We start from the raw sequence: 8,899 nt of genomic DNA, 5'->3' as shown, positions 1-8,899 counted from the left end.
GACGGCGAGCACCGCATGGGTGCCACGCACCTGCTCGCCGCCTCGCCGCCTCCCTCGCCCGGCTAACGCCGTGAATCGGCCTCCCTCTCTCCCCCGAACCTCCCAGACACCCCCTCTCCCCTCCAGCTCCTCTCCCTCGCTCTCCCACGCCATGGCCGACGCCATCGCCGCCACCCCCTCGCCGTAGCCACGCCCTCCGTCAACCCCACGCCGTGCCGCCGTGTCCAGGAGCTCCGCCGCCGTCCACTTCATCGAGCTAGCCGAGCCCCGTGTGCTCGTGCGGCCCGAGACCACCGCACCGACCTCGCCCGAGCTCGCCGTCGCCAGAGATCCCCTTCAACGCCGTCGCCGCCTCAGCTCATCCCCGACCCCGCCGGTGGCCTCTACGGGAGCGCTGTGAGCCTAGCTACCTCTTCGACCCTCTCTCTCTCATTCCCGAGCCGTGTAGCCACCGCACGAAGATCACACGCACGCAGCACCGCGGATCTCGTCGCCGACGTGCTTCCGGCCATCCTCCGGCCAACCCGCGGTGTCCAACGCACTCACCACGCTGCGTTAGGCCCAACCGTGCACTCCCCGCACCTCACCGATCCCCCTAGCGACAAGTTCGACTTTGGCCGAACTCCGGTGGCCGCCAAAGTCGTCGCCGGCGCCAACTCCGGCCACCCCGACCCCAACGGACTCCACCAAGAGCTGCGGCTCGACCTCAGCTCCTCTCCGGTGCCCTTCGCGGCTCGTTTGGTTGCCGGAACGGCAAAAATCACTTCCGCCGCCGCGTCGGGCTCGCCGGCGGCTAAACGCCGGTGCAGCCGACCCGGATTTGACCACAGGTGGGAACTGGTTGACTCCCCTGAGTCAATGGCAGGTGGGGCCCAGCCCTGTTAATTAAACAGGTTTAGTTTTAATTAAACTTTAATTAATTTAATCACCCTGACATGCGGGACCCACTGTCAGGTTTGACCCTGACGTGTTCCGTTGACCTACTAACGTCACACTGACGTCAGGCTGACGCAATAATTGGTTTTCTGGAATTATTCTATTATAGGAAATTCTAGAATATAATTTAAACTTCAAAAATTCATAACTTTTATTCTGTAACTCCAAATCAGACAAATTATATATGAAAAATGATCAGAAAAATCCAATCTATCCATCTGTACTATTTTCATGCATGACTAAACAAGTTAACTTGATGTTTAATGCAGAACAAGGAAAAACACTTTAAAGGGCCATGTTTGAGTTTGAAATTTGAATCTTTGATTCAAATTGGTTCAAACCCTTCTGGTCTTAGCTGCATTAGCCCAACACACTCATATTGCCATGTTTCATGCATGCATCATATTGTTGCACATTGTTTGGTGATGGTTGTGTATCGGTGTTCTTTGCGGCAAGATCTGCCTCCGAGGAGTACCGTGATTACCCTAACGAAGAACCATATCAGTGCATCGAACCATCAGGCAAGCAACCAACCATTTGATCATATCGATACAATCCCATGTTCTCACTCCTGCTCTCTTTTACTGCATTAAGACAACGCGTTTCAAACTGCTGTGTGCTACGGTAGTTGAACCCACTTCCTCTGCATGACCTGTCATTGCCACAGTAACTAGATGAAACCCACTAGCATGTGTAGGAGTTGATTGAGCCATATGTATGTGTTGTTCCTACCTTGCTATGCCTGCTATGCTTAGAGTCGTGTCAGGTCTGGTTCATCTGGGTGATGGACTAGAGTGAAATGATTATGTCGGTAATGAAAGTGGTGTGGTGAACATGATTTGGTAAAGGTATCGATGAGAGGCCATGTAGGAGTACATGGTGGGTTGTTTCATTGAAGCCGACATTAAGCACTGAGATCTGTATGTGTGATTTAAGATTCAGCTACTACCATGCATTGGGACCGAAACCAATGGACCCTCTCGACTTCTTATTCACCCTAGTTCTCTGTCCAGGAGTTGCAAGTAGTTTCTGGCGTTTGTAGTATACTGGAGGCCGTGGACAGCGCTGACCGTAGGGGTGGGCTGTGATGCGGTAGGTACGTGGCACGGTGTACCGAATACCCGTTAGGTATCTCGGGAACCCTGTTCACATCCTTTGGGGCTGTGAGCGATACCTCGGCCGGATCTCCTCATGGATGGAACCCGAATAGGCGATAAACCTGGACTAGAGACTTAGGTGATTAGGTAGGTCGTGGCCGACACCCACGTTGGGCTTCCGCTTGAAGGTTGCCGAGTACATGTCGTGTAAACGACGGTAAGTGGTGAGAGCGTGTATGAAGAAGTACACCCCTGCAGGGTTATCATGATCTATTCGAATAGCCGCGTCCGCGGTAAAGGACTACTTGGTTGCCTATACAGTTCATAGACAAGTAAATGGAAACTACTAAAAGCCTCAAGACAAGTGTGAGTGCCGAGGATGGCTCTTCCGTAGGAAGACGGAGGTGGATCCTCGGTAGTGTATTGAATTGGTGAGTAGTGGACTCGTGTACGCAAAACCGTTTCAAATTGGAGTCTCGTAGGTTAGCCTAGCCAAGAGTCAAAGCTGGCTTGCTGCAACAACTCCACCAACCCTTCTTGATAATGTGCATGTATATAGGATCTGATGTAAGTCTTGCTGAGTACCTTTGTACTCATGATGCTATAATTTACATTTTTACAGAAGACGCTGCAACCCCTTCTGATGGGTTCTACGTAGACGTTGACATCAATGAGTAGGCTAAGACCCAGGTGGTGATCCTGAGCTTGTGAAGGACCATGTAGTATAGCTAGGCTTTCCAAGCCTCTTTTATTTTCTAGTTGTCTGTACTCAGACAAGTTACTTTTGCTGCTGGTTTGTATGACTGTATGACTTGAATGTTGGGTCGTGTGACCCGTACCTTTGTGTATGTAATGTATGGCTCTCTGAGCCTTAAATAAAGTACTTGTGTCGTAGAGTCATGTTGTGATGCCTTGTTGTATTTGCACATATCGAGCATATTGTGTGTATGATTGAAATGCTTGGTATGTGTGGGATCTGACTATCTAGTCGTTTATCTTTAGTAGCCTCTCTTACCGGGAAATGTCTCCTAGTGTTACCGCCGAGCCATGGTAGCTTGCTACTGCTCTGGAACACTTAGGCTGGCCGACATGTGTCCTTCTTCGTTCCGGTGTCTGTACCTTCGGGGAAATGTCACGCATTGAGTACCGGAGTCCTGTTAGCCCGCTACAGCCCGGTTTACCGGAGTCCTGCTAGCCCAGTGCTACAGCACGGACCCACTTGCTGTTGACCGACACGTTCGAAGCTGGGTCATGAATGCCTGTCCCTGTAAGTCTGTGCCACTTTGGGTTTACGACTAGTCATGTCAGCCCGGGCTCCTTATCATATGGATGCTAGCGGCACTATCATATACGTGAGCCAAAAGGCGCAAACGGTCCCGGGCAAAGGTAAGGCGACACCCGTGGGGATACCGTGCGTGAGGCCGCAAAGTGATATGAGGTGTTACAGACTAGATCGATGTGACATCGAGTCGGGGTCCTGACACTTCCGACTTTATAGAGTATTTCCAATTGATAAATGATTTGTTCTTTAAGAACATCTTTGGATATATCAGTTACTTGTGTTTCAACATTAATAGCATTTATGTGATGGATCATCCGGCCAGCCCTAACGGCGACAAGAATAGCTATCGACAATGACAAACCCAATGAGACAATATACTCAAATAGAATCGTTTCCATAAAAATCTGCCATCATTTTTTTAGTCATACTTGTCCCTTAGCGTACTCACTCTTGTCTTGCTTCATCTAAGCAGTGATAAGTGCCAGGAGTCTGCCTCTAGCATCAATACATGTCCTAGTTACGAACAAAGAAGCGGTGCTGTCTCCTTAGCGTTAGCGGCCTTATGCCTATTTCAGTATACGCCCGTGTCAATATGTCTAGACTTACCTATACCCATGCTTCCTTCTTCTTTGACTAGCTTGCTTCCCCTATCAAATAGAACGGGAATGACTGCGTGCTTGGCCATCGTTAGTAAGCCCGCGTAGGGTAGGACCATCATCGAGCAAATGTTCCTTCAAAGTCGCGGAGCGTGCTATGGCAGATTTTCATCCCGCAAGAGGATGCGCCTAACTAAAACGCCGAAAGGCAGTGCATCCCAATCCGTTGCTTTGCTAGTTGGGTCCACTTTTTGAAAGTTTCTTTGTTCGTAACATTAGTAGTTACTCACTGCATTAGTAGTTACTCACTGGGTGGGTGCACCAACGGTTTCTAGGTATTTGAGTTTCTCAATACGGACGGAAAGATTCTTTCGTGAAATAAAAGAACGGCAGGTTGATGAGGGAAAGGAAACCAGATCTTTTTTCTATGGTATGGCCTGGGTGGCCTAAGCGAAATCCCGAGATATGAAGGAGCCGATCAATCTACCCGCCCGAGGTAAGCTTGCTCCTCACTTGAGTTGAAGCTGCCTCCGCTCCCTGCCGTCATACGGATTGATTTACTTTATCTTGACATACGCTACGCATATATTTGCTAGAGATATCAATCAAAATGAATAGGAGCTTTCTGAAAATAGAAATCGATATATCCATGGTATTGAATGGACAAGAATTGAATGGGATTGTGGCACCCAGTGATACACTATGCCATGTTACGAACAAAGAAATGATCAAGAATTTCATTATGGCATGGCGCTATAGGCCATCGATTCGGTTATAGGAGTAGACGCGGGCAATGTCAAAGAGGAACATTTGGATGGACGACCTCCAAGACACGAGTCACTACTTTAGAACTACGTTATTCCCTAGCGTCAGGTACACATCCGGGGTTGAAGAAGGGACGCATATCAAATAAATGCGATCTAGATCCCTTTAACAGATTAGCAGCATCTTCGCATTCCGAGCCGAGACTTTTATGATTACCTACCGAATTGGAGGAATCAAAGATCCTTACTTGAGGAACTTAACTGGCACTCTACTGATTGGACTTTACCGACTTCAGAAACCAGACAAGATTCTATACCGAGCTGACCTATCAACCAGACGGACTTGAACAACTGACCTGTCTGCTATTGTTATTGCCGGGCCTCCAGACCATACCAATTCACCGAGTTAGAAACCGGACCAGAGCTATTAACCGACTTGACGTGCTTTCCTGACTGACAGACCGGACAGACCAATCCAACGAACTGACTTTGCTAGCTTATCGAGCCGAGGAGACAAGACGGATCCATATAAGGATACCAGCAACCCGAAGAGAAGAACCCCAGTTTATTAGAGAGATCCGTTCTATTTCACTAGTTGGGTTTCTGTCTCGGCCTGGCATCTTTGGACAAGAATAAGAAGTATAAGTAGCAGCTTCCTATTCCTTAGTACTTTCCTGTAGTGTAGTTTCTCAAACCAGTGCTTTTCCTGGAATGGATAGAATTCCTCAACTCTAGGAAAACCTGGTATGACAAATTCCGTATAATATGCAAAATTCCGTTTCCGTATAAAATAAATAAGTAGACTAGCTCTGGACCGGAAATCGAAACCCTGGAAACAAAAGACAGGACAGGTATGAATCACTAAACCTGAGAGCTTCCTTCTCTTCTCCCAAAGCCAACTTTGGATTTTCCTCCTTCCGGCAAAGTCAGAGTGATGCTATCTCTCCTCTCCCCGGCCCTCCGGGATGAAGAATGTCCAACATCCTCTTCTTGGATACCAGATTCCATCCTTATCCACCTAGCTAGAAGCTGGCTAGAAGATCGAATTTCTTGGAATGAGTATCTTTGAGGTGTTTACGTAACTCATCCAGTCCAGAAATAGCTTGACCTGTCCAATTTCGAACGAATCAAGATATCCTATCGTTCCGGTAGCTATAGTAGCTATCTGTTCTTCCACTGGGAGAAGGTTTGATTGGGATTGTTTAAGCAATTCCCATCATAAAAACAATGGATTCTTGCTAGTTTTATCGAGAGCAGAGGCGAATAATAGGCTTGTCACTCTGCGAATTGAGCTAGTTCCTATTTGGATTTGCCAGCTACTTGTTTCATTGCGGCACATTTGAGCCGCTGATCCTACTCTGGAAAGTGAAATACCCACATGAATAGCAGGTCGAATTCCGGCATGGAATAGATCCGCAGATAAGAAGATTTGTCCATCTTGGAGATTACAATAGTAGGAATATAGGCGGAAACCACTCCAGTTGGGCATACTCTCTTCGCCTAAAAGAGAATTGCATTGAGTGGCTCTTTCTAAAAGGCGTGAATGCCAATCAAATCAACTCTATCCTTATGGAGAATAGAGATCCACCCACCCACCTTCTATATTCTCCCATCCCCGAGGGAAGACCACGCACGGCCGAGAAAGAAGTGTCTCGTATTCAGCAGCTCGCCTAAGTCCTAACGTTAGTGGAAAGAGTAAGATAAGAAAGCTTACGCGTGGTAGCCCACAGACCAAATATGAGAAGTTATGTTTTGAAAGCTTCTTATTGAGTCTAGTACTATCCTTTGGAAATTCTTGGTCCTCAGATCTGATACCATAACCAGCATCTACATGCTCATGCTGCAAACTATCACATAGGTCCTATTTCAGGTTCATTTACTTTCTCAAATAAGTAACTTTGTCTAATGTTCCCCGAACGAGTAGTTAAAACAACCACCCCCTGATCCGAAAGGAATGGGTGTTCCTGAGGCTTATTCAAAGGGCTTTCTAGTGAGTTAATGGGGAATGAGGGTATCACCCATAACTAGTTTGAAGATGCAAAAATTCTGTTCTTGTCAAGGAGGGGGATTAGCTACACAACCAAGGAAGGCCTTTTTAGATTATTAATATTCTGACTGCTTTTCACTCTTGTCTAGATCTTGCTTTTGCTTAGAGGGCAGGCCGCAGGACAAAGCAAGAGCTTGAATGCGAGGGGCGCTGCGAATGTTTGCTTCGAAGGAGCCTGTGAGCCAGCAATAATTAGACCCGTTAGTTAGTAGGAACAACTTGAAGTAGCAACAACTTGAATACTCCGCCTGTGTCTAATCATCCACTCGACCAGCCAATGAAACGAATTGAGATGAAAGTGATCGAAAGTTATCTCCCGTAGAAGGAGCTATGTTTGCGAAGGATCGAAGAGAGCGTTGAGGGCGCTAGCAACAGCGTGTTTGTTTCAACAGAAGAAGTGCCGATCCAAGCTTTAAGAACTCAATCGTCCGTCCGACCGAATCACTCGTTTATGGCTCTGATTCCAAGTCAGGGTTTAAAACAGCGGTGACCCAGCTAGTTGAGAAGTTTTTACTTGGAACACCAGACATGAGAGCCAGCTACAGAGACAGCTAATGATATCAAAGTTGACGAAACAAGAGAGTTTCATTCAATTCTTTTCAGAGTGTACGCCTATGATCAATAGTTCCTTATGTAAAGGATCTTTCCCTTCTCATATTCTATTCGAGAGTTCTCAGTATTTAGCAAAGCTGTTCCTATCTAACGGAGGGCTATTGGATCAAATGAAAAAACATTGTTGAGAAATAGTAGCCACCCGAAGTAGAGGGAATCCGACCTTGCCCAGTCGATGCTCAAGTGGCCCAAAGAAGCAATCTGAAAAGGGAAGAGCTTGTTCTGAAGGAACCGCACTCAAAGGGAATGTTTACTTTATCAAATCATTCTTACTCCTTGGTTACCCCTGATGAAACGAGCCTATTCATTTGACCATTCACTAGTTTGTAAACTGCGCCTACTTCATGCACAGAACTCCGCTCTACTGGAGGCTTGGCATGCTCGAAAAGAAAAAAAGCGGTGTCAATCTTTTCAAATTCCTTGCGAACAATACCGAAGACTTGCGGCGTGTAGTTGCTTGCGTGAGATTTCTCAAGATTGTAGAAAGGGGTTTTTAAAACAGGTTCCTTCTGTCTGAGAGGCTTTGCAATCCAACTCAGTCTCCTTTGTGTGCGCCCACACGCAAGCCAAGTTTCACTTTTAATACCCCTGCCTTCCCGACCACGGATAGGCTGCGGGGCTTTGCACTTCGGCCCCATTATGTGAATACCACATCAAGGTGACAGGATTCGAACCTATGGCCCTCTGTACCCAAAACAGATGCGCTGACCAGACTGCGCTACACCTCGTCCCCCCCTCAGAACATATGGATCTACCCGATCGATAAAGAAAAGAACCGCAGCGCTGTCGCCCACCCCGCTTTGGGCACGGGGAGGCGAGAACCACCGCTTTTAGGAAAGAAGCCTACAATTTGATTCTCTTCTCGTTTCACTTGCATTTTATTTCGTTCAGTCTCGTTCTGAGAGTGGAATCGAACCACTCACTCCGTTTGGATTTCGAGTCCAAAGGGCCCAGCCAGCGAAAGAGGATTTACAGTCCCACGCAGCCTGCCAGAACCTTTTTCTTGCTTGTTTTTTATACGATTTTTTGAGCAACTAGCGTGAAAGCCGTTGCGCGTTAGCGCATCCGTTTTCTTGCTTGATTTTTATACGATTTTCTGAAGTGATCTGTCCAACTAAGTAGAAAAGGACACTAGAGTGTGGCTACACGTGGTATAGGGCTGCTCGTCCCGCCTGGTGTTTAGAAATGACATCCAATCTTTCGGTACATATCATATATTCTAGGTGGATAAACTTATTTTTGATCAGCATCAATGGGAGATCTGATGTTTTAGAATGACCTTCCCCCGATCAGAGAAGGGGCTTGGTCTGGAACGGATTGAGACGGAAAGCGGTAATTAATCGCCGCGTGGTGGAACGCTTGTTGGAGAAGGGTAAGGGCCTCCATGTCATAGGGGTGGGTAGGCCAATAGAAGACTAGGGAACTTAGCCTAGCCACTCAGTTCTGCCCCGAGCCAAGTCTATTTAGTGTCAGTGAACACATACCACTATCTATATATAGGTTTTTCTTTTTCGTAGAGGTTGTCGCTTAGGTCCTTGGACCCTTCCTTCATGAAGCTTGAGGAA

The 8,899-nt window shown here is 47.2% G+C and overlaps 1 non-coding gene across 1 annotated transcript; it reads right to left on the bottom strand.

Annotated features, from left to right (window-relative positions):
- Window positions 1-7,987: 7,987 nt before the first annotated feature.
- TRNAP-UGG (transfer RNA proline (anticodon UGG)) lies at window positions 7,988-8,062 on the bottom strand. Its single transcript has one exon. It is a non-coding gene; the product is annotated as a tRNA-Pro (tRNA).
- Window positions 8,063-8,899: the final 837 nt, after the last annotated feature.

Source organism: Triticum aestivum, unplaced genomic scaffold (assembly GCF_018294505.1).
Source record: "Triticum aestivum cultivar Chinese Spring unplaced genomic scaffold, IWGSC CS RefSeq v2.1 scaffold162887-5, whole genome shotgun sequence".
Lineage (NCBI taxonomy): Eukaryota > Viridiplantae > Streptophyta > Magnoliopsida > Poales > Poaceae > Triticum > Triticum aestivum.
Note: the sequence above shows the minus strand (reverse complement) of the source record. Positions and strands in the feature narration are given on the sequence as shown.